Source organism: Aphelocoma coerulescens, chromosome 2 (genome assembly GCF_041296385.1).
Source record: "Aphelocoma coerulescens isolate FSJ_1873_10779 chromosome 2, UR_Acoe_1.0, whole genome shotgun sequence".
Classification (NCBI taxonomy): Eukaryota; Metazoa; Chordata; class Aves; order Passeriformes; family Corvidae; genus Aphelocoma; species Aphelocoma coerulescens.
The window spans coordinates 125,398,144-125,424,866 of record NC_091015.1 but is presented as its reverse complement, the minus strand read 5'-3'; the positions used below and the strand labels follow the sequence as shown (position 1 = coordinate 125,424,866).

Sequence of the window (26,723 nt, the reverse complement as noted above, 5' to 3'; positions counted from 1 at the left end):
AATTGATTTAGACAATATTTTGGGGAGGGCAGGAGGTGCATACACAGGGGTAGGGCAAAGGCAGAAGGCTGTGCACACAACTAATTCTTTTTATATTTCTTCAATATTTTTGAATGGCATTATGCACTCTCCAGCCACGTCTCCTTGCTTGCTGAACATTAAGCCTCTCAGCATTACTGCAAGAACCTTGCTCTAGTCTACAACAACTTTCTAAAAACTACAGCTAAAGACCTAGCTGCAGTTTTTTCCAAAGTTCAGGGTGTTATGTCCAAGATTCAGGTTGAGGCTGTTACATACATAAGAAACAGATGAAAAGTCTGGATCTGAACCTGTATTCCTACAGTTACAGAGACGGAGCCAGAAGCCGAGACTCTTTCTGGATCCCCAAAGGATTCAAAAGATCTACACTTGGAAAGTCCACAGTTTTGGCTATGGTCCTTCCACAGCTATTCTCAGATGATATTTCTTCATTCTTTTCCCCAATTTTAGCATCTCTTTCCAAGCAAACCATCCTGTTCTACCTATACATCCTCCTCCAAGCACTTGGTGCTTTGCTGTTGCCAAGTTTCAACCTACAATGCAGATTGTTGCTACTTGACACAGGCCTTTCGTACAGGAAGCACAAACCAGGACTGAAGGGAAGCATAGGAATAACCAGGCCACTGGCAACCCCAGAACCTGCTGTTCAACAGCTAAGGCTGAAATAAAACACCAAAGCAATGCAGAGGGATGTGTATCCAGGTTCTTCATGAGTCCCACGTTTAAAAGTATATGTGATCCTTTGCTTCCCATCTTCAACTGGAAGCACAGCATCTGCAACACAGAGGAAGAGACATGCAAAGATACAAATCATTAAAAGGTCCCTTTACAAGCAGTTTGTAGTAGTTCCCACTTGCCTAAACCTTATTAAAAAGAATGCAATGAGTTTATATTACAGCTTCAGCATCTGGGGCACTCCCAGGAAAACAAGGAATATATGTTCTCTCCAGCCAGGTCTGTGTGATGTTAATCCTGATCTAAATGAGGAGAAACTGCAGCGATTTAAGCCAAAGAAAGGCAACTGGACTACTTCAGCAGGACTCCTTCCCCCTTTCCTTTCAGAGGTAGCAGCTCAGGATGTTCCCAGCATATTTGTCTCAATTAGTTCTGATATATCAGACAGGAGCATTACATTCCTTTAAAAAAAACCCTACCTTATGAGCAAATATGCTTCAATACACCCTCCAGTTATTTCAGTTTCTTCTCAAGTATCAATCACATAACTCCCCTTATCTTGACTGAAGGCCTGATTAGAATATCTGACTCCATCTGGACCAATCCATGCACTTCATTAATAGCTTGTTTCTGAAATTTCCCTCTTGATCTGATTTATGCTTGAATATTAAAAACAAAACCAAAAAAAATTTATTAAAAGGATGAATATAACTTGCCTTGCTGCCTGTTCAGAATGTGTCAATTTACACAAAAAGCCAACTTTCCCTTATTAAGTTGTTTTGTTAACTAATAAATCTAGTTTACTAGATCAGTTTGTTATTTATTCTACTAATCTATCTGGTTTACTAATGTTTATATTCCCCTACATAAACATCTGGCTGCTGAAACCTAAAATTCCACAACCCAGGAATTATTTTATGCTGTCTAAACCCAGAAAACAAGAAAAAAAAAATTAAAATGCATAGCCTGGCCTTGACCACTTTGCCCACAGAACATTGTAACTCTACAAAATGGGATTAGCTGACCAAGAATGTATCATTTCTGAGGAGCACTTCAGTGGATAAGCACAGCACTTGGAGTTGACGGATTCATATGCAATTATACAGCTTTGCAATTATACAGCTTTTCACTGAAGAGCACCATGGAGAGCTGGAAGGACTTAGAGGTTTTCCCCTTCACAGCAGCACAGGCTATACTCAAACCACACCTAAAAGACGTTTGTCCCGCAAGCTCTTTAAGATCTCCTTTGGTAAATGCTGACACCAGTTATTTCAACATTTTGCAGCTTAGACTGCCAGTTATCATGCTGACCACAACCAGCCTTCCTGTACAGCTCTACTGTTCCTGGACTCTTTCTCAATCTCTGTCATCTGGAACGGTTGAACTCTCCAAGCAGGTACAACTTCCTTCTTCCAGTCTGGAAAGCAGCCGGCATGTTTTAGACATCACCACAACCTAAACAGTAACAATATGAACTCTGTTCCTGGAACAAAGAGCAGCAGATCTGTGGTATTTGACCCACCTGATCCCCGCTCAGAACTACAAGGAAAAATTAAAATGCAGCCAACATCTAGTGCAAGAAAATTTCTTCCAGACTCCAGGTTGGCAACCAAAGGGACACAAGATACTTCCCAATCTTGTATTTGCTTTTTACATTATTCCTACCTCTCAAACAAGAATATATTCCAAATTCATAATGGTCAAGAAAAGAATAAAAACCTGCTTACTCTGCCCTGCTTTAGAAGCCACATGATCGTGTAACTCACTTATATCAAAGCCTCAGGTTCTATACATATGTCTTTGCTACCAGTAAAGGAATGCACACAAAAAAACAACACATCTGAGAATCAATTTGAAGCTTACAGCAATGCCAAAATAACTGAGAGAGAAACAACAGAAGAAAGTGGGTTTTTACAATTAAAGTACAAATGGTTGAGCAAGAAGAGCAAAGCACAGAAAATGGAGGTGTAGAACTTGTTTACACACAGGGTTTTGTAGCACTAACTCCTCCTGTTCGAAATCAGTGCCTTTGGTGGAGACAGATTTCTCCCTGGTGGCAGCAGGAGGACTGCACTGCCACACTGCAGCAATACATGTGCAGTATTGAGACTTGCTGATGGAAGAAGCCCATTGCTTCTTTACCTCCTTCTCTTGCCTTCCCGTGACCTCCTACTCCTCCTTCTCCAAGGAATATCAATGCCTGCTGGAAGAGCTACAAAACACTACTGAAAGCACTGTTCAGTGTAAATGTGTGAGGATAAGCTATGATAGAAGGAAGTGCTGTCATACTGGCAAAGCCACATGCAGCCCCATCTGGAGCTGCAGTCTTTCACTATCACAGTTTAAAAGAAAAACCATACACTTGACTGAGTTGGATCAGTACACATGACAAAATTCAGCATCTTACAATTTTTTAATTTGCTTCTTATTCCATCCCTTAAAGTGGCAAGGGTGCTTATTACTAATCTGCTGGATCTCAAAAGCGTAATGATATTTATCGGCTTCTGGAGCACTGACTGATAATCTCACATTAAGCTGAGATGAACCAAACCTAAATGATCCTAACTAAAGTCTTACATCTGCAGTCATAATTCCCTTTTTCAATTCCTAAGAACAAGAGAACAGTGAACAAGCTTCTTTTCCACATTTAGTCTTATTACAAGCTTATTAGAGACATCATCGCTACCTTCCACAGGTGCATGACCTTACAAAGTCCAGAACAATTTAATGCTTAATTCCTTTCAGATCTATCCAGTTTCAACATGATGTACTCTTTATAACTTGTAGCCACACCAAATGAAAAATTGGCACTAAGACCATCCAGCCTCTAGGTTGGATCAGCCTGACTATTTTTGACTCAGAAACAGACAGACAAAAAAAAGCCATTAAATTATCGTGGTTTCAGATGTTTTTCCTTAACAGCAAAAAATTGTTTTGTTTTGAAAAATAACATTTTGCAAGCATTTAGTCTTTAAAACAAAAAAAAAAAAAACAAAAAAAACCAAACAAAAAAAACCAACAACAACAAAAAAGATGTCAGGGTGAGGGAAAAGGCTTTTCCTGTAGCAACCCAAATAGCCATAGGTACCAAGTCCAGGTACTAAGTGACAAAGGCTGCTTTTATAAAGAGAATGTAAATACATGTTACAGCAGACAATACTGAATCAAGCATTGCTAGTCAAATAACAGACTAGAATCTGTGGCAAGCACAGGAAAGTATGTCTGCTTTCTCTATACTTAAATAAGCTGTTCAGAATCGTCCTGGTTCCGGCCCAGATCAGTGGGAGGGGGTGTGGCCAAGACCTTGTGGAATTCAATACCATTTTATATCATGGCCAGGGACAGGGGTGAGGGTCTCTTTTTCTTCCAAGCATGGAAGGCAGAGGGTCTGTCCACCATTGTTTTACATTGTCTTGGGCTTCCTGAGCATTTGGTATGTAAATCACCCTCTCTTTGTATATTTTTGTTATTACTGTTGTTGCTGTTACTGTTTGTTTCCTTATCTCAGTGCTATTTCCAGTAAATTGTTCTTATCTCAATCTGTGATTTCTGCATTTTTTCTCCCACCAGAGAGGGGAGGAGACTGGCTTCTGGTTTTTAATGGGAATACTAAATTGGGGAATACCATTCCTAAACCATGACATGAATCCAGTCACTAATGGCAAGCTAGTCAGTATTTACAGTTCATTTTATGCAATGTGTATAACATGCTGCCCACATGGAAGGACAAATTAATACATTTTACCAACTTAGGAATTTGTAAAACTAGCAGCTGGCAGTGGCCATTTGCAATGGCTGTGAAGTCAAGCTGTCATTTAACCTCAGTTTGAGCAATTCTTTCTCTAGTTCCTCTGGATTCCTCATATGTATTTCTCAAGAAGGACACTTGAACTGCAAAGCCTGTATCAGATTCAAGGATCTCTTCAGCTGTTTAACCACAAAATCTCTAGCCATTCAGCCACATATTCCCTGCCTGTTTATTAACACAATACTTGCCATTTTAAGTTCCCAGATGACAGTTTGTGCTGCGTTTACCTATTTGTGTTCCCATAGAGAGGATTGATCAAATCATGTCCCTCAGCCAACTGGAGCAGAGAATAACAAAGATTTTTCATCAGTTTCCATTCCAGATTTCCAGTTCAAGCACGGCCGGTCTCCTATAGACTTATATACCTACCTACAAGGCCTATACATTGTATAAATCAGAATTAGGATTCCAAATTGAAGAAGAGCTTGTATAATACATACAGCCACGTTTCATGCTGGTTTAGATGTTTAGTTCCCTTTCATTTCTTTCATTCTCCTTTTTTTCCCCTTATTGTGACATGTCAGCAAATGCCTCTCACTGGAAAAGTTTAAATGTGATTAAAAGATTAAGTGTGACTTTTGCCTCTACATGAATTCATTTCAAGTACTCAGGTATGACACACCTTTGAATTTTTTCCATCTGAAATCCTTTTAACATCTAACTGGAAGAAATGGTTAAGAATTGTATTCACATAGATATGCTCATGGTGATCTTCCCCACTTAAGTTTCTGAGTTGTTTCTCATCTGGCAGTTTCTCCCACTTAGGACAAGAGTGCAAGGAAAGAAATACAGAAAATATACTCTAATAGTTGTCATACATACCTGCAGGCATTAAGTAAACAGTCCACTGTGAGATGTAAAGAAAGAAAGAAAAGTGTCTAAACCCCACTAATGCCATCACTTACCACAAGAAAATTGCCCTTTTGTGCTGCCCACGTATCCCAAATTTGCTCATATGCAATGAGTAAGGCCTAGATTTGCCCAATCTAACTTTAGGGACCCAACTGTTCCAACCAGCTAATTGCCTCTGACTCTGTGGCCACCAGAGAGCACAGGTACCTCCAGGAAGATTTGGAGCACATGGAATGCTCTACACACAGCCGCTTGCCCACCCTGCACTGTGGCAGGTGGTGGAGATGCAGCCATATGCAGAGTTCTTTGCAGGCTGCCACTTGTGCACAGCGGGGACTTGGGATCTGTGCATCTTTCATTAAGGTTTTTTCCATTGGAACTTGAAATTACGCTGTGTGTCAGAAAGGGTCCACTGTTTCAATTTGAATTTCTCCCCATTTATGCAAATTTGAAGTCCCTGGTCAGTATGAACAGTTAGAAACAGTGACTTGTTTCTAACTTGCAAACTTATTGCTTCCCTTCTCTCATGAGGGTGTTATGGAAGGATTAATACTCAGTTAATCAACAGAAAGAAGTTCCTAGACTTCCTAGCAATACTAGGCTAAAAAGCCTAAAGCTAATTGGATGCTACATGGTGGAGTCACAGACATTGCAATCCAAATAGCTGAAGACACTTTATCAGGTCCTTCTAGTTTTCCATATGTCCATTTTGAAGTAAACATGAACGAAACCAAAAACATTTGGAATAGAACACAGCAGAAGGTGTTTTCACCCGCTGCTTTGCATTCCCCAAAAGGGAGTTGTTACATGAGATGACTGTGCTGCAATTCAGTGATGCATGTTTTTCATCATAATATATGTTCAGTATAAGTTATATTTCATTCAAATCTAATATTCAGGTTTTTATCTTAATTGAGATTAATTTACATTTCTATACAAATGAAGATATGCCCAAAATAAAAAATATTTAGAAAATATTTCAGTAGATGTCTGGAGAAAAATTACAGGAACACACAACCAGAGTAATAATATATTTCCAAGCACAAGGTTTCATCCCCTCTGTGGACAGCTATTAAGCAGCTCAGATAGTACATTTATGGAAACCTTTAAGCCAAGATTCAGCTGTGTGCAGTTGTGATGAGTTGTCAGATTATTGTATCTCAAGCCTTTGTTTCCCTGTATCTCAAAATTTATAAGCTTATGGGCAGAACACATCTACAACACACAGATGAAACTGGGAGGAGTTCAGTCCTCACAAAGCTTAGGTCAGGTTTTGGTTTTGAGAACCTGACTCTGGGACAGTTCAAACCCAGGTCAACTTTTTGCCAAAACTCTAAAGTCCACGGCTAGCCTGGAGCCAGTGGCTACACATTTAAAGCAGTAGCCTATCTTCACAGCTAGGTAGAAAGGGAAATAATCCTCTCAAGTATCCTCTTAAAGTTTTGACAGCTTATATATTAAGTATATGTGCATATAAATACTTAAATTGTCCACCCTGCCCACGGAAACACTGAGCTTTTGGAAGAGAAGCATTAGTCAACGTGATTTTTTAAAAAAATAGAAAAAGAAAGATAGCTCTGCCAGATTCTTGGAAAAACATTATCTACACTGTGATTTCCTCACAGAGGGAAAGGTGATGAATTGAGGAGAAGCAAATGCAGGCCAAAGGGCAGAAGGGCACTTAGAAGACAGCTTCGTCTAATCTATGGGCTGAAGATTAGATATTCAATTCCAGTCAAAGGAATGGTACTCTGGGTTATGTTGTGGGTGTGGAAGATACTGTGATGGGTTCTTTCCAAGTTTAAATGCAAACTGGTTTATACAAGATTATTTTTGGTTAAAGTCACTGTGACATAGTTTCTTTCAGCTGCCTCATTATGTGAGCTTATTAAAAAAAGAAAAGGTATGGTTCTCTCTCAGATCAAACAGTTTCTTTCCTGCCTTTTTCTGCCAAGTTATAATAAAATAAGGACTGTGACCTGAGCAGGATCTTCTAGAGCTAACAGAAAAGGAAAAAAGTCTGAATAAGAGTTCATGCTACAAAGTTAAGGTAAAAAAAAAAAAAAAAAAAGCAGAATTAAAAAAAATATGGGATTAAGGCAAAAATGTATATACAGAAAAGCTCTTTAAGCACCACAGCCCTACAAAACACATGCTGTTCTCCCATCTTCAGGTGTGAGCTGGCAAGGTGCTAACCACTCCATGAACTTTTGGAGTCAGCAAGGCACCACTCTTAAACAACATAAAATAACCCTTAGGAGTTTTCTTAGTGTTTTCTTTATGTCTGGCACTAAATCTTTGCTAGATGATCTTACATTTAATTCTGCAGTGTCTTCTAACATACTGGCTCTTACTGGCTTATGTTGAAGCATGTTTTGGTTTTTATTCCAGAGAGTAATAAGCAGTGTTTTTTATGTGTTTAAGCAGTTTGTGCAAGGTTTCTGTAATGCACCATGAAGAAAGCCAAAGGTTTCCCAGTGGTAGGGGAAATGGCTGTCAAACATAGCACTCCAGCTCCAAATTCTTAAAACAACAATTGTTACAAACCCAACCTCTTGCAAAGAGAGGTCCTTTGGAAGCCATGGCATTTCCACAAGAGTAATGGGAGTCACACACAGGACCCCGCTCCTCATCCTGCTGGATTGAAAACTGGATTTTAGTTAAGATATCTCATTGCCATTCTCAACAGCACAAAGGCACAAACCTGCAGCGAGATGGGGGAGCGAAGCTGTAGCAAAATGTGAGAAGGCTGCGCAGGGGAAAGGCTCTCCCTAAAGCTGAGAAATCCTGTTTTCCCTACAGACCTTACTCACTCCTTCAAACCTGGAAGCAAAAAGCTTGAAGGGAGCTTCATCGGGGTGTGTTCCCTCAGCAGATGGTGAGCAAACACAGCTGCCAACAGAAATGCCAGCATCCTGCCACTAAGAGGAGCTGAAATTCAGCTGTAATCAACAGCACGGGCATGCTGCCGCACAGTCCTTTCACCGGGATCCCTCCTCCTCCTCTTCCTCCTACCCAGGTCAGATTTCACCTCTGATGTGCCAACAGAGAACCCAAAAAGCAGACTGCTGCTCTGACCAAGAGCAGGACTAGGCAGAGGAGGTGGTGGACTGCCAGAGCACACACAGAACCTCCAATGGCTAAATGAAATGTGCTCCTTCTGACCCTACGGAGAGGTTAACCAATGGGAAATGTGGATCTGTACCAGTCTGTGGAGAGCTTGCAGAGACTTGGCCACGTGCCTCAACCTGTAGTTATTTACACTTGTAGCTCCAAAAGTTTCCTCTTCATATTTAAAATATTAATTGTTTTCCTCCCAGTATCATGCAGGCTGTTGATGCAGTCAAGGTGATCGTCTTTCCCTGAAATTTAGGTATTTTTTTCTGGCTCTGAGTGGAAGCTGCTGAAGGGATGTCTGGGCTGATGGGAGGAGATGGCCAACTCCTTGGTCTACAGTTGAGCAACCCTCACTCCAAGAGGGAGAGAAGAGAAAGCAGGATATTTTAAAAACAGATATGGCATACATAAAGCATACTGGCAAGTCTGCCTATAAGAGGGCAGAAGAAAGGGGTTTCAATGTGCACCAATTTCCCTAAAGATCTCAACACTTTAAAAGACCGGAAAACTCCTCAGAAACAATTTCTCAAAAATAATGGAAATAAAGAAAAATTACAACAAGTAGGTCTTCACTGAAGAAACTTGCAGAGAATGTCAAATTTGCACAATTTCCTGAAAGCCCAGTAGAAAAGTTCTGAAGATTTTCTTTCTTCCCATTTAATCATAGAATGGTTTGTATTGAAAGGGACCTGAGAGATCATCTAGTTCCAATAGCCCTGCCATGAGCAGGGGCACCTTCCACTAGACCAGGTTGCTCAAAGCCCCATCCAACCTGGCCTTGAACACTTCCAGGGATGTGGAGTACACAACTCCCTTGGGCAACCTTGTCCAGTGTCTCACCACCTTCACAGTCAAGAATTTCTTTCTAATATCTAATCTAAACCTGCCCTCTTTCAGTTTGAAGCCATTCCCCCCGTCCTGTCACTACATGCTCTTGTAAAAAGTCCCTCTCCAGCCTTTCTGCGCCCTCCTTTAGGTACTGAAAGCCACCCTAAGATCTCACCAGAGCCTGCTCTGCTCCAGGCTGAACAACCCCAACTCTCTCAGCCTGTCTTTACAGGATTATTAAGGTAATAATATTCTTCATAACAACCAAAGCATAAAACTGAAAAGCATTAAAATGTTCAAAATACAGGAACACTTTGCCTATACCCCTTCTTTTCCAACAGCATGACTCTCCCCAAAAACATATGATATCAAATGGAAGCTCCAAAGCCTAGATGTAAATCCATCATGCCATCATGTCTTATAAGGACATTTGAGCTCTCCATAGATTGCAAATAAATGCGAAAGCACACCAGCACAACTGCTACATGTCACTAAGCTGATAAATGTGATCAGAGTAGAAGAGCAGTGGGAGAGCAACTCTACAGGTAAAATACTTCAAGCATAAAAACCAAACCAAACAAATAAAAAAACATCTTCTCTATTCTTACATACCTACCAACATTAAATACATATCTGCGTTTTGGGAATCCACGTGTTTGTTTTACTCTGTTGCACGTTATTAAGTACCAGCAGGTCATATTCACTTTTCCATCCAGCAATTTGTGACCTGCCCTCATTAGTCACTGTAGATGTTAGATAATTAAGAGAACCATATTATTTACTTACAAAGATAAGCACAGTCTCCAACAGGTTGCTTGTTTTTCTAAGGGATGATTTTGGAATTGAATTAAAGAGCTGCATACATAATTGATTAATCTTTAGGGGAAAAAAGAAACCTCCTAGAAGACCTCTAAATACTCCAAGGAGGATGGTTGGAATTAAGGCCAAGATGTTCATGTCCAGCAAGTTCTTAATCTGAGTCAGAGTTCTGAGCATCCTGCCAGTGACATGAATTATTGCATCCTTTCTCACAAAACCTGATACCTCAAAATAATTTCCATAGAGGAAATAAATCTTTCCTTTTGATTTAAAGAACTCAGCTAATTCATTTAAAGCTGATCTCTTCTTGCACTCCTCACAGGAGTGGAACCAAGCAGATTGACACTGGTGTCAGCACACATAGCAGAAAACTATGATGTACTGCACTTACCACTGGCACTCAGCACTTCGGGTTACATCTAAATAACACAATATAATGGCTTTAATGAGCACTTCAAAAGACTTTGCTGAATCAGAGCTTTGCTGAATGTTCATTTCTTAAGTGTCAATCTGCATCCATGTGCATTGAGATAATTTATAAGTAAATTTATTTAAGTAAAACTGTGGAAATTCAGGCTGAGCTAGAACAACTCACAGAACAATGAATCACAGAACATAATCTGGCAGCTGTAATAGTAATTGAATTTTCTGCTTGACTCCTCAGCAAGCAGCAAGGATGAAAGCAATATCACATTTTAATTTTATCTTCCAGGCAACAAAACGGGGTCAACAGGTCAGTGATAATCTGTTAAAAGATGTGAGGATATTATTTCCCTAGCCCAGGTTTAGAGTTTTGTCATGATTAGGATCTGAACAAAGTAAGAGATCACAAAACGCATAAAAAGCTACCTGCCAAGATGCAGGAAGGTCTCATGCCAAGAGTTGCCTTTAAAAAACCCTAAACTGGTATAATCTTGGGGTTAGTGGACTGGACAAATGGTCATCTGTCAGCCTGCCTTAAATTGCTGGAGCTTGAGGTCCTCCTATTGTTCAGATTCTTTTTTCTCCTTTCTTCTCTTCTTCTTGACCCTTAATCTTATTCTTGTTCTTGCTATAAATAGCCTAGAGTTTAACAAATTCATCAGGTGGCTGTACTAAACATGGGTGGTATTTCCTGGGAAGAGAAATGCCAGGGTCAAAATACATCCAGGCTTAAAGAGCTGGTCCACAGGGTGCTGCAGACAGAGAAAGTGGGTCTGGAAGAGGGAGAATCCCAGCAGCCATTCCTAGGCACCAGAAGCTCAACACCTGCATGTACACTCACAGGGAGTAGGGACAGACTCAAGGTATATCATGCCTTAGAACCAGGATTACAACAATCACCTAGGTAGGTACTCTGTGTACTAAACAAAATTTTAATAATGCTGTTTTTACCAATAGCTGTAACAATATCCATCTTTTTCCAAAGGATTTTAAGAGATCTAATATTTGAGGTGTTGGAATTCAGAGGGAATGAGCTTAATTTGAAGTAGAAAAAAAAATCTTGTTTATTTACTTCAGGATCCAAATATCTTGCATTATATTCTACTTAATTCCAATCCTGCACTAAAACTAAAAATAGACATATGCGATTTTATTGTTTTTTTCTCCCTACCTCCATTTTTGCTAAGGAAAAGATATACTGAGATATTTGCTTTCAAGTAAAATATGCACATTACACTGTATGTGTGTGGCAGTGAAGGTAAAGTCAAGAGAGGCTGGAAATGAAAGGTAGCATAGTATACTTTTTGTTTTTGTTGTAATATAAACCACAAGCTTTGGCCAGTCATCAAGAAAAAAAATGGTACCTACAGAGCAAGTTTCACCTTTAGAATTAATCCTATGGTCTATGTAAAAATAAAGTGAAGTTTCCTGAAAATCTCATGCTCCGGAGTACAATAAATTCCCCTAGTTACATTATGCTAGGTAGGATGAAAATAAAAAAACCCAAATCATTTCTTGAGAAACATAACCCACAAGCTTTCAACTCAGTTTATCCACCGTAAACTGTGTTTTGTTAATGCCACAAAATATACGAGGAACAAAATTTCCCCTGGGCTTCATGTTCAGTGAAATGAAAATGTTTCTGCTTATCTGTACCACATTGAGAGCCAAAAACTTATTGAACCATGCCTGAAGTTATGTTGTTAATAATTTTAACTAACTTTTCCCTCTAGTAACACTAAGAGAAGATAGGAGACAGAATCCACTGCTCTTTTTAGAAAACATCCTCAACTGAGTGCTAAAAGAGCAAACTTTATTGTAAAATAACAACTGAAGTGAATCCACTTTCCCCTGTGCATGCAGCTGTTCATTACACAATGCTTTGGTTTCAGCAATGAATCTGGCTTCAGAAGGCTTGACCTCTTCCCTGCCCATGGAGTCTCACCTTTCTGCCACAAACTTTTATCTTCTTGGTGTGTAACTGCAGCTGTTTGGGGACCTGTACTATGAGTTAGTCCACAAAAAGGATTTGGGTGGAAACCCAATGCCTTCTCTGCTTTCCCCAGCTAAACTTGTGGTAAAGCAAATATGTCAGGGAGCATGCACACAATAAACTTTGCCCATTTTCCCAGCCAAGGTACAGCTACATGTGGAAAATGCCACAATCTTCTGTTTCTGCATTGCTAGAGTGATACAAGCTAGAATAAATTCAGAGATAAATGAAAGTGATCAGGCAACTACTTTACTTGTAGTAAAAAGCAGCAAAAAGTGGATTGGGATTCAGAATGCCAGGAGTTTATTTCTAGCTCTCTACCTGATCTCCAAGTCAATACAAAGAAGGGTATTCAGGCCAGAAGAAGTGAAGATCCTGATACTTGCACATCGTTATTGTACACATAATATTATTCAATCATCATCATGAGCAATCAAAATGAATGAAAGACATGAAAATAAAAGCAACTACTTTTAGGTGGACATAAGGTAAAAAATTGTGTCATGCCAGAAAGATTAAAGCAAAGGCAGCTGAGGCTGAAGGTCACCTCCATTTTGCAACTAGGAACAAACAGTGATTGCATCTTTTCAAATGTTTAATCTGTAAGCACCAAGGAACAGGGGCACAGTACAGCAAGGCTGGCAGCAACAACAGAGAGCTCGAGCCAGCTACAGAGGGAGAGGACAGCCTATTTAAGAGCTTCTCTGCTTTTTCCTTTACTTCAAAGTATCTTCTTCTATCCAGCACCAACACAGAAAATTACCCTATGAATAGCTAATAAGCAAACAGTAGATGCTTTGTCTGTTCGCTATGATTTAGAACAAAACAATCTGTGTTGTATTTAAGTGATTTCCAGACATAAAGTCTGAAGGCTTCCATACCCACTGATCTGATAACTGTTCATATCCCAGCTTTCCCCCTTCTCAGTCCCCCTTCCCTAATAATCCCTCAGCAAAAACACTGAATGAGACAAGCCTGACCCCCTGCATCTATTTCCTCACACACCCGCACAGTACATACCCATAGCAGAATTCTTTCTCTGCTTCAAAAAATCCCAAATGACCCCTGTAAACAAACCCATAGAAAGAAGAGAACAGTAAATGCATGGTGAAAATGCAGGCCACCAAGCAGCAGCAGCAGCAGGTTTTTCAGGCCAGCCTGATATCCCAATTCTTCTAAGAAGAACAAGAGTCTGCCAGTGACAGCACAAAATACCAAAGCTATGCCTGCTCCTGCACCAGCTGTAATGAAACTGTGCCTGCAACAGGTAGAAGAAACAAAATTTGGGTAACAGGCGTAAAAAAGAGGAGAAAAAAACCACCATAGACATAATTTCCTCTCAAAGGCTGCAGGTATATTATGGGGTTATTATAGTGCCTTGCATCTCTACGATGTGAGTTCAGACATGTTTGTCTTGACAAAATCCTCAGCCCTGTAGCATCGTTTGGGTACCACGGGTATCATGTGACAGTGAGCTGCTGAACTAGCACCAAATAGCCCAAGAGCAAGCAGATATGCCACTTCCCATCCTGGAACAGCGCACTCACAGGAGTGAACTATTGCAGTGAAAAAATGGGATTCACTAGAGAATAAGAGTACAGTCCTGGAGCCCGAAGGCTCAGCATGCTGCCTCAGTCTGTAAATGCCCGAGAAACCCACGTGGAACATATATGCCTTGTCTCCCTCCCTGTAAAGGTGTGGAGCCCACATATGCCCCAAGGAGCAACTCCATTGCTGTAAGCAGCACTAGGAGCTCAAATAGCAGAGATCTGCACTGTGAGCCAGTTCCAGTAGGGAAAAAAAAAGGAGGAAAAAGACGGAGGAAAATAATTATAGTATTGTAAAAAAAGGCATTAGTGGACAGTCTTCCTTTAAACATTTATATGATATATTTTCACTCACACAACATAATTTTCTTTCCCAAACACTCGTTTTTTTCTGTTAAAACAACATCCTGCATCAGACAAATGTTATATTTTTAAAGGAGGCCACAGTGTACAAAACAGAGGGAAGGATTTAGAAGGAGGAAATAAAATTATGCTTGAATTCTGTCTTAGAAAAATAGACTCAAGTCCAGCCTTTGTGGGGGTTACTGGAGTGATGCTGATACATCTAATGAACTAATCAATAGTGCTCAAAAGCTTATAAAACTTGCATCCTCTGGGTGTGCTGCCTGACACCTCAGGGGTAATTTGTAGACATGCTGAGAATTCAGTACCAGCTGAAGTCAATGAGCATAAAAAACACTTGAGTATTTTAAATAGTAGCAAATGGCTAGTTTTCAGAAAAAAACCCAAACATCAGAGTCATCTCTGAACATCTGTAAGCCCTTTTAACTTCTCATTCACAAGTTTTATGGGTACATGGACAGGTGGCAGTGAGCATAATGGAGAGAAAATTAAGGAAAAATTAAAGAGGTCATGTGCCAAAGCCCTTAACAAAGCTTACCAGTAAGGTTACACAGGTAACTTCATGTCTAATACTTCCCAACTCACAAAGGTTAAGATACTTCTGTGCATGGATTTTTACTTACATGTGGTACATTCCCAGTGACATTGTTTCCAGCAGCAGGGAACTCAAGAGGTACTGCACGCCTCAGTAAAAGCTGGGCGAGCTCTCCTTGGACAGCCCCAGCTTCTTGCTCCAGCCAGCTGTACATGCTACATGTCCCACCAGGGGTATCAACCCTGAAATTGGACCCTTCCAACACATCCAGTAGGGCTCCTCCATGGAGGAATGCCTTAAGTGCCTTCAACAGCCTAATGCTTGCTGAGCTACTGCTCTGCCTGTGACTGTACCTGGAGTGGGTATATCTCTTGAGCCTACTCAGCACCAGAAGGTACCAGGGGAGCGGGATTTTGTCATCCTGGTCTTTGTGAAGAAGTGAGGTCTCACTTAGACTGACATTTGTCTCTGCTGCTCAGCAACAGCTCTCTGTGAAGGGGACTTCCACACAACCTGCTTTCCCCAGGATGGTTCCTGACTGCAAGATAGTGCTTCTTTCAAGTTATACTACAACTGGATCCTGCACAGCAAAACAAACATTTTTTTCTTCTTTTCTTACCGCAATTGCTGATTTCTCCCATGAGTAGCATTTTTTTTAACCAGCACATCTCAGATTTATTTAAATGACAGATCTTAAAAGGCGAAAGGCAAAGGAGATCCCACACCTTCTCTTTGATGCTTTTTTATTTACTTGTAAGCTACAGATAGTTCACAAGTGCTTGTTCATTTGAATTATATTTCCTGAGGAAATTAACACACAGGATTCTTTTTTTTTAATCCTTACTTTAAAAAACCAAACAGGGTTTTGTATGTCAACATGACAATAAATACCATCCAGAAGACATAAAGTAGTTGCAATTTTTTTTCCTGGAAATTAATCTCATTAATTTCAGTAAACTGTTCACAAGAGAGAGTTTACCAGCATTATCTCATAGACACACATGAGGAGAGAAGAGCCAGACTAAAAAAGTGTCACAAACAATTTACTTTTTCAAAACACAAAAAATAAATCAAGGACTCCCTGTGCACATTGGGCAATCCCCATAATCTCTTTTTTCCTAGGAGAGCATCATTACTTTAAGGATAAAATCCAGGTGTAAAAATCTCGCACTTTTCTCCCTCCTTATATAACCCAGAAAGCAATGGGAAAAGGTCTTCTGTATTAATGTATTAAACAACTTGTGAACTTTCTTTTAATTAAAGAACTTTAAAGTTGTTTAATTAAACAACTTTCCTTTAATTAGAGTGGGTGGCTTTTTCCCCATTCCAAAGTGACAGGCAGCAGGAATGCTGAAAGATTGCTGGTGCAGCATCTCCATTTCCCTTCCAGATGCAATGGGCTCACCAGTGACTCACCAGACACCCCTGGGGCATTGAGGGCAGTGATGGGATGGCCCTCACAGAGCCCCACATCTCTGCCCATCACTTACTTATCAGCTGAATTCCAAAACCTGGTGAAGATCGGGAGGTGGATGGCAATGGTGTCCAACTGCAGCTGGCTCAGGCCATGACCCAGGAGAGCACTAAAAGTGATGTTGTATAATTGAAAGCACTCTTTGGTAAATTATTCATAAATCAGTTAAAGGCAGGGGAGGACAGAGCCTTAGCTGGCATGCAGCAGCAAAGCTAGATTGATTTCAACAAATTTAAACATGGAAAATGCTGAACACATCTTTTAAACATGCAAAGTCCCATTGACATAAAGGAGGAAGCTACTAAAGACTTTCAGGTTCTTTACTCAGAGACTTAAATGTCTCTTTTCCAAAGAGTGCTATGATGGTTGCCCATGAATTGCCTTTGAAGAATTGCATGTTAATGTCTGCCCTAGTGTGGTGACACATCAAACTAGAGCCCATCATTTCAGTCATCTGTTCCCAGGTTAACAACCATGGCAGCCAGAACAGCCCTACTTCTAACAGAAGACGTGTGATGATTTAAATTATTACAGTGTGTTCCCAGGCAGCACTTCAAATTACATTTAAATGGGGAAAAAAAAATCCAAACCCTTAGTGGAATGAAAAATCTATTCATTGTATAATCTTGGAAGACTTTTCTACAAGACTTAAATTAGGAGCCTTAATAAATCTCTCAGAGGCTTTTAGCAACTTACGTGTGTTTATGTTTAATAAAAATGGTGGAGAGTTCCAACTAAATTAAATTAAACTAGCTCTTAATTCCTATGTTTTGAAAAGGCATCACGTTGATACTGTGATGACTTTATTCATGGAAATATGATTCAACTCTTTGGCTCACAAATCACTGTTACCAACCCAGCACAAAGGAAAAAAAGAAATCACAGCTGCAGTCTCAGAGCTCCTGGAGACAAATGTCTGAAAGCAAAGAAAACAAAAGAAACCAAAAGGGAGAGCTAACTCTTGGGAAGCATTTTCTAGAAGGTTTGTGGCCACCTCCGACTAGCCATGCGCTCCTATTTTTGAACATCTGAGTCATCCCCTAGGGTGCTGCACCTCTATGCAAATAAATAAATAAGTATAAACCCACAGAGCAACAGAAAATGCGAATGGTTGGTGGGGAGGAAAATATGTTTGGTCAGGGTGGTGAAGAGGGGAGAACAAACCTCAAGGATGAATACTTTCCAAACCCAAAAAGGATCAGAAATAAAACAGCAAAACAGCCAACAAACAATCTATATCCTATTAGCAGAGACCAATTTTAGCATCTCTTTTCAAGATATGGTTCCAGATAGATAATAAAGGGCAGCAGAATTCTCCTCTAAATGATGAATAAAGGAAATGATGTCACTTTCCAAAACAAACAAAAAAACCCAAAATCTGGCCTGCAGTTACCAAGTTTGGCTGTATTGCAACATAGTAAATTTTAAGATCTGACCTACAGAGGAGGGCCAGGCAAGCCTCCTCTATCCCCGTCACAAGGCCAAGGACAACAGCAGGATGATAGGGATTCTCTTCCTTTGTACATAAGAAGGTGGTATAAAAACATTATCCTTCAAAAAGACTATAAAGTCTACTTTTCCCCACCTAGAAACATAGTGTAACACTACTGCATGAACAACACGCAGCTCCAACCCAACCTGCCATCTGCTACCTGCAGAGCAGCACTGGTTTCCTGTGGTTGCCCTCAGCTGGCACTGGTGGCTGCCGTGTTCCCAAGCTGGAAACACAAACTCCATCAGTCCATGCCTTGCACAGCCACTTATGGCACTTCTGCAGGTGGCTGTAAAATTACTGTCCCTGTTGTGTGAAGCCACTTGACACTGGCTTTGTTTTTATACAGACTTTGCTCAAGTAAAAGCCGTTACAGGAGATGTAAAGCAGCCAGCAGGCCATGGCTGCACAGCAGGTGGCTTTTCAGAAACAAAACTGACTGCAGTTGTCCAGATAACTGCTTGCCGAGCATCACTCAGGGAATCATACTGCGGAACCAAGCCAGGATTTAAAACATGCAGCAAACAAATCCTTTCCTTCACTGCATGGCATGAATAGTTGAGCTAATGCAAAAGGGATGGAGAACAGCACAGGTGAAAAGAGCTCCCTCCTAGCGCAGGGTATTTTTTAAGCCAGCGCTGCCACCAAGACAGATGTCGCAAAGCCATACCCACAGCCTGATAACTTCAGCATTGTCTGCTATTTCTCACCCCAAATGGAATTTGGGACCTTCTTCTCACAGAGGAGCCTGAAGGCTACAGCCAGCATACGTGAGACAGATGTCCCTAAAAACATCTTGATGTTAAAAAGATGTTGAATAGAAGTGCCATTCAAATACCCAGTGCTTTCTGGCAAGTCAGATGGCGAAGCTGCTGCCAAAAGAACTGCAAGGGGAAGAAAAAAAAAAGAAACAGGGTCAACAATTATTAGATGTTGTGTGTTAGATGTGTCTGTGGACAATTTTCCAGTATGACCCTCACCTTGCTCTGTTCACAAACAAACTTTTCCAGAATTAACAGACAATACAGATGCCCATATAGCTTCTCACAATGCACAAAAATTCAAGCTCCTGACAGTGTTGCTATACACATACTGGGGCTAATGAGAGAGGAAAATGACTGAGGGGGGGCCCCTCTCCCAATCCCCAGCCTCCACCTGATGCCTGGAGCCCATCAGCCTCTCATCTTTGCTCAGGCTGTCTGCGGGGCAGGGTGTACATATGAACCTCAGTGATTTGTGCAGTCAGTTCAGTCTTTAGAAAGCTTAAACCTGGTTGGTTATTTTATGCATAACAGCAAACTCCCTTTTCCTACTGTTGCTGGATGTCGGGGTAAGTCTAGTAAAACATTCACTTTTTCTCTCACCTATGCTGTTAATTGCCTGTCTATAATTAAATTGAACACAGCAGGATAGTAAATGACAGGCTCAATGTTGTAGCTTTGGTGCCTCATAAAAGTACTAACCTGGGCCACATGCAATATCCACAAAGCACAGCTAAATGATCAATCTAAAACCAACAGGAACTTTTATATGGACTGACGGTCTTTGGCTTAGGCCCCTTCCAAACACGGAGTTTTCATGAGTTATACCAGCTGCCACTTGTATTTATTTTATAAACACCACATGCTAAGTGTCAATTACATCGCCACCACCACTGATTTCACCCCAGACACTTTTATACAAGTTACGGGTGGTGGAATCCAGGTTTAGGCTGAAGGCCAAGAAAGACCTCTCCAATGGGGTTGTATAATTGTATAATTTTTTTTTCCATAAAATACTGAAACAACCAGTATATGGAAGAGTAAGAGATTTGGTTTATCACAGTGTTATTGACTTGTTGCATAGGAGACCTAACACTTGCCAGCACAGAACCCAGAGAGAGAACCACCAGCCCAGACAGAAGCACACACAGCCAGGTCATCAGCACCCACAGACCAGGTCCCCCTTTTCAGTGTTCTTTTGTACTACAAATTTCTGCAGGCAGAAGGTATATGATAGGGAAAGACCAAAACAAGCAATGCAGGCTCTTTAGAAAGAAGGGAGTGAGTAAGCATAAGGTGAATGATGACTTTCAGAGTCAAGTCATGGGTTTTTTTCCAGGACTTCCTGCCCATCTCTAAAAACACTATAAAGGAAACATTGTTACTCCTCAAAGCCCTTTTCAGGTCAGAAGCAGGGTTCAAGGACATTAAGAATATTCACAAAAAAAACATTCTCTGGTGTCTTCAGGCATTTTGCCTGAATGGAGCCTTCAAAGTCTGAGATCAGTAATTACCTTCATGGATTTGCAGCTATTATTAGTGGACAGAATATATGTGAGCAAGTGTTTCCTGCTTTATTTTAAACAGAAGGACATCTCTCACCCTGGCCATTCTCACATTCAAAACACATGTTTTGGTCACCCTGGGTTTTTGGTTTGTTTGTTTGCGTTTGGCCTGACCACAGCTGTGCTGTCTCCAGAACTCCTCAACTCCCACGTCCTTCGCTGCCTTCCGCAGGGCTCAGCTGTGATACTTTGTGGGTGCAGACCAAGCACATCCCTGGTGTTTCTGAGGCCACAGTGCTACAGCCTTCCGAGCAGCCTGTCCCACCAAGCGTTTTGTAAATGCATTGTGCAGCACAGCCAAACAGCAAAGTGCACAAAAACAGTTTTGCTCAGCTGCAGCTAAAGGAGGTATTTAAATGGGAAGATCTTCCAGGGCAGGAATTAGATGTTTGTACTGATGTCAGAGCTTACCTCCTGACCTTCTGTATTAATAATACAATAGGACAGATTTATAATCGAACAGGACCAATAGTGTGTGTAACAGTTGTTGTGATGACCTGGAGTCAAAGTGTGGTTTCTTTCTGTGTATGATGTACTTATACTTTAGTGTGTATATATGCACACATGCTTGTATATACATACAAATGCATATATACACATTTGCATGTGTATTTATCCACTGTTTATATCTTTTATAAACATATGCATAGTTTGTATATAAGAAAAAAGGGAAATAATATTCTAAGAGGATTATATAAGCTTTCCTCATGGAAAACCTAAACTTGTTCATTTTTTTAATATTTACCTCTGATATAGTCATCTTCCATCTGTTCTGCAGAATAACTCTTCCCTTGCATTTCTGTGAAGTGATTGAGATCTGTCCTTCAGCAGCTGTCAGTATTGTTCCATTGTCTTGATTCCAAGAGGACACATCCATGTCTCCATTGCACTGGAGAGCCCAGAACTGGACTCAGTACTCCAGATGTGGCCTCACCAATGCTGAAGAGAGGGGAAGGATCACTTCCCTCAGCCTGCTGCCAACACTCTGAATGCAGCCCAGGAGGCTGTTGGAACCACAGTTGTGGCCTGTCAAGCACTGCTTCCTTTTATTTTTACTTTTGTCTGCAAGTTTGCTGAGGGTGCACCAAAACATTGTCCTATCATCCAGGTCATTAGTGAAGATATCCAACAGTATTTGACCCCAGGACTGACCCCACACTTGAGGACCAGCCTCTGGCTGGACATAATGCTTTGAGCCCAGCAGTTCTGCCACATAAATCCATCTCACTGTCCAAACATCTAAACCATACACCATTAGTTTGTCTATGAGACTATTATGGGAGACAGTGATGAAAGCCTTGTTAAAGCTGAAATAAAGAACAGCCACTGTTCCTGTCATGTTATTGTAGAAGGTTGTTGTCCACTGTAAATCCATGCTTGATTTTGCTTGATTTTCTCATTGGAATGGACAACTCCTCACCATGGATGAGATAATTCCTGAAAACCAATCAGCCCTCTTGGACCCCAGTTCTCTCCAGGATGATCTCTTCTGGGATTCTTCCAAGCAGAGCCCTGAACAGATCAAAGTGCTCTCCTGAAGTCCAGTCCTTCACCTTTTCCCCCTCATCTCAGGATCCTATACACCCCAATTGCATGGTTACTGCTGCCCTTAACCCTCACATCCCTGATCAGTCTTTCCTCCTCTGCAAGTACAAGGGCCAGCAGAGTATGTTCCCTCATTTTCTTCTTGATCATCTATCAGAAAGTTGTTATCAATGCACTCCAGAAACCTCATGGATTGCTTGTGCCCTGATGTGTTGTACTTCCAGCAGATATTGGGGTGTTTGACTGGACTCCCACAGGGATCTGGGCCAGTGACCAAAAGACTTCTTCCAAATATCTGGAGACAGCTTTGTCTAATTCTGCACAGTTTACAGCACACATCCACACCACCACCCCACGTGTTGGTGTGCCCTCTAACGCTGATCTGCAAGCTCTCAGCTGACTCTCATCTCTCTCAAAGCAGAGCTCCAACCATTCCCACTTCTCTGACAAGTAAAGAACAACTCCCACTTCTAACTATGGTGTGGCCTTCCTAACGAGCCTCTATCCCGCCACTGCAGTGCTGCAGCAGTGTCAGCTATCCCACCACATCTGTGCAGACAAGGAGCTCATCTGCCTTGCTCTAGCCCCAAATCTGCAGAGCTGCACCCTCCTCAGCCACTTGCTCTGGGCTGCGGCCTCGGCTGAGTCAGAGGTAATTTCTCTGCGAGTGCTGGGGACCACCTCTGGCAGCTCCCTGCCACTGCTGCTGAGCACAAAAGCACTGTCAGCCCAGACCCTTGCCTCCTCCTGCACAAAGTGCTGCTGGCTGCATACCATGCTTGATGGTTTTACAGGCTCCCCCCAGCAGCAGCTGACAGGATTCCTGACCCTCCCTAGCCAGGATTCAGCTGGAACAAAAGCTCAAAACCCCTTCTCACAAGAAGCTCTTCAACAGTTATACAATCTACCACAGATATCACAAGCCAAGTGAAAATTTTACCACCTGCTTCCTTATACAGGTGAGGAAAAGCAAGCAGTCAGGGTCAGAGATGCCTTAACATTTACATTGGTTTTAGCCATTCAGTGATTTTTACCACCACCATTCCAATTATCACAGAGATAATGACAGCCATCAAGGACAAATTAATAATTCCACAATAATCTATTACTGAAAATGTAGCTGTCCCAACCATAGAAAAAAATAACATCTCTGATACCAGGTCCACACTCACTAAGTACCTTAATGAAGGTTAATCCCTTCCCTTGGATATCACCCAGACCTAAAGCAGCACATGCCTCTGGTGTACAGGGAGGACGAGGAAAGCCACGGTATATTAAATGTTGCTTTCATCAATCCCATACCAGGAACAAAATCAGATATTATACTGTACCATAGGCCAGGTTGTAGCAAAGGACACCAATATATGTGTACACAAAGGACCACAAGGGGATCTGATCTCCACACTCACCTCGACAGGCAGCACCTTCAGGCAGTTAAAACTTGACATTGCATTTTCTAATAAACTAACACAGAAAATGTCACTCTGACTCTCTCTTGCTCACCTGCAGGTAATTTTCCACCAGGTTCCATTTCAATTTGATGAGAGAGTTAATTATCTGATGAATCAAAAACCCCAGCACCCCCACTGCTGTTCCGATTAGCCCCATCAGCAGCCATCGATCCCGCTCTGTTCTAGAAACAGGAAGGCACAGTTGCCTCTCAGACCATAACACAGGATTATTTGCTATGCTGCCTCTCACAAACACACAAATTCCATTTTTAGAGCATTTTGATTATTAACCGTGACTGCCTGAACAACAGGCTACTCTTGCCAATATCTCTTAAGTGTACACTCAACAAAGGTCTACACTCAGGTGAAAGCCATTTTCATCTGGGTAAGGAATACGGCTGGATTTTTTCGTTTTGGATCTGGGGCTTTTTTTATGTAAAAGTACCGGTGCAGTCTGCTCTCAGATGTTGACTGCTTGATGTCATATCAAAATCAATTATGTGGCCCAATAATTAAGCATTTGGTAGAGCACTCTGGACACATTTCAAAGTAATCCCCATTTCCTTTGACTGAAAGTAATGCACTGAGCACCCATCATGTAAATGTGCAAACTTTTACCTCCAGTTTCTGTCTTTCCTAAACTCACACTTCTAATAATAACTGTGCACCAATAATAATGACCGATTTATTTTGAGTATCATCTAGGACTAGAGCAGACTTACTGAGATCCAAACACCATGGTTCCTGCAGATTATGGTAAGAGGAAAAAAATTAAAAGTTAATTACTTTTTAATAGTAATTTTTAAAATTAATTGTAATTTTTAAATTAATTAAAATTAATTTCAAGAAATCTCAGTAACAGAACATTTGCCCAAACTTCTGCAAAGTCTCTTCCTTTTCAGTTGTATACATGAGAAGCTAATATTTTAATTCTTTTTTGCATATTCAATAATTGTGAAGAGCATAAGCACTTACAAAATACGCTTTTAATCCCTTGGCCCCCTTGTACATTAAAAATATTCTCCTGTGTACAGAAACAGTAAATACATATTTCTTATTTCCTTCTGCTATCAGGCATCTCCCTGGAGTGTCCAAATTACACAGTTTTAGAGGCAACTTAACACTATTTAAGGTAAGTTTACCTGTATGATTTTTCTTGTAGCTGCTTCTTAAAAACCTTTTTGTGTGAAGGCAAATAATCCAAACTTTCATGGGCTACAAGACGTTCTCTCTACCAAAGGTACTACAGCTTGGATGCTGTACTCAAGGCGGTTTGCAAGTTGGCAGCTCAGTCAAAGGGGAAAAAGACTCAATGCACATCAGATGTTTACTGTAAATCAAAATCAGCAGCATGCTGTGTGTTTGCCACCTCCAAGGCATGACTTTGATAACCAAAGAAAGAGTACAAAAGGATTTCTGCTGCTCTCCACTAACTGGCATTTGGACAAATTTGGCAAGATCTCATCTCAATCACAGAATCACAGAATGATAGAATGGTTCAGGTTGGAAGGGATCTTAAAGACCATCTAGTGCCAACCCCTCTGCCATGGACAGGGACATCTTCCACCAGACCAGGTTGCTCAGAGCCCCATCCAACCTGGCCTTGAGCACTTCCAGGAATGGGGCATCTACTTCTCTGGGCAACCTTATCCAGTGCCTCATCACCCTCAAAGTGAAAAATTTCTTCCTAGTAGCTAATCTAAACCTACTTTCTGTCAGTTTGAAGCCATTCCCCTTTGTCCTGTCACCACATGCCCTTGTAAACAGTCTCTCTCCATCTTTTAGGCTCCCTTCAGGTACTGGAAGGCCGCAACTGGGTCACCCCAAAGCCTTCTCTTTTCCAGGGAGTGAAGAAACATAAATAGTTCCTGGTTGTGAATTAGTGAGTACTAAAGGTCAAGAGAAAAGTTCTTTACACAAGCCACATGTAAATTACCCAAAATAAAGTCTTTTGGACCTGTGGTTTTGCAATGCTGGAAGTTTCCTTGTAGCCCACTACTCACACTTCCCAAACTTAACAACACACATCATGAAGGAAATACTGCCCAGGTCAGGGGGGCACATCCATGTCAAGATATAGCAATGGCCTAAGTCCAATTTCTCACACTGTGATGGGTTTTTTTTGCCAGCTCAATCAGGCATTTAATTCTAGAGATTTCAAAAGTACTATGTAAATTGCAGACCTGGCAACAATCAATGTGACAAAATAGAGAACGAGTTAAAGAGAATTGATCTAGGTGGAAATCAAAGACTGCAGAAAGTAATTGTTGCTGGAAACCATGTGAATAGCTACAAGCAACAGAAATGCATTAGAAAACTTAATGTTACTTTCCTTCAGACATGGGGAAATAAATGTATCTGCCACCAATACGTCCATAGTGAAGTTATCTGACAACAAATACACACTGTGTGATCAATCAAATCCCTCCAGTCAAAGGTGAATTACAGAACAGCAGGAGTCTGACTATTATGTACACTAATAATGTAAAAAGTGGTAAGTGCTTCACAAATGGAAGCTCAGACCTTAGTTTTGTGTTTAAGCACAAAAATGTTTTGAGATTAGACTGCTAACTTCTGCTTGCACAAAAGCTGGGTTTAACTAGTTCTACGCCAAGTTTAAAATGGAGCAAAGGAAACAGAACCCAGGCAAAAGCAGGCACCTGAGCAGAGCTCCTGGCTGGGACCCCATCACCATTTCATTCAGGTATGCCAGACTGGCTACCCCAAGGTCTCCATTTAGCCCATTTATTTCTGGAACATGGGAATTTGTGTGATGTCATTTTCTAGCTGTGTTAGACCAAATGGTATATGTGAATAGATCTGGGTATTATAAAGATTGCAGCACAAACAAAAATACAAAATTCACTGAACAATACAGATGGGGGTTGGGGGAGGAACACTAAAACTAAAGCTACATTTCTAAGGGAAACAGATGAGGCCAAGTCACACTGCTCACAGACAACACAGATATTCCTCATTTCATGTCCCAATGATTTGTTACATAAACAGGATGGCTGTTTTTCCCCAAACAGGAATATCATTCCCATCCATAAGAGCACACCTAAGCATTTGCTTTGCTGGCCCTAGTTGCCAGAAAACCAAAGCTGACAACTCCTCTTCCATCAGACTCAGTCTCTGCAGCAGTGGCTTGGCTGTACTGCAAACTCTCAAAATCACCCACTCATGCATTCAAATTATAAAAAAAAAAATAGAGTAAGAATGAGGTTTCAAACTTTGACCCCTAATTATTTTTTCACCATGGACTCCTCTATAGTCAAACCTACCAGTACACTCACTAATCTGAAATACATTTCACAAACCTCTGAGGAGCAGTGCACAAATGGCCAGGGTTAGAAAGCTAGATGGTGAAAAACAAAGCAAGATTTGAGATTGCAGGGAGGCATTGCTGCATCCCTGAGATGCAGGAGTTGAGACA

At 41.0% G+C, this 26,723-nt stretch overlaps 1 pseudogene; it reads right to left on the bottom strand.

Moving 5' to 3' along the window:
* LOC138105240 (chloride channel protein B-like) overlaps positions 1 to 25,664 on the bottom strand; it is a 76,173-nt pseudogene extending 50,509 nt beyond the window's left edge.
* Between the last annotated feature and the right edge of the window lie 1,059 nt (positions 25,665 to 26,723).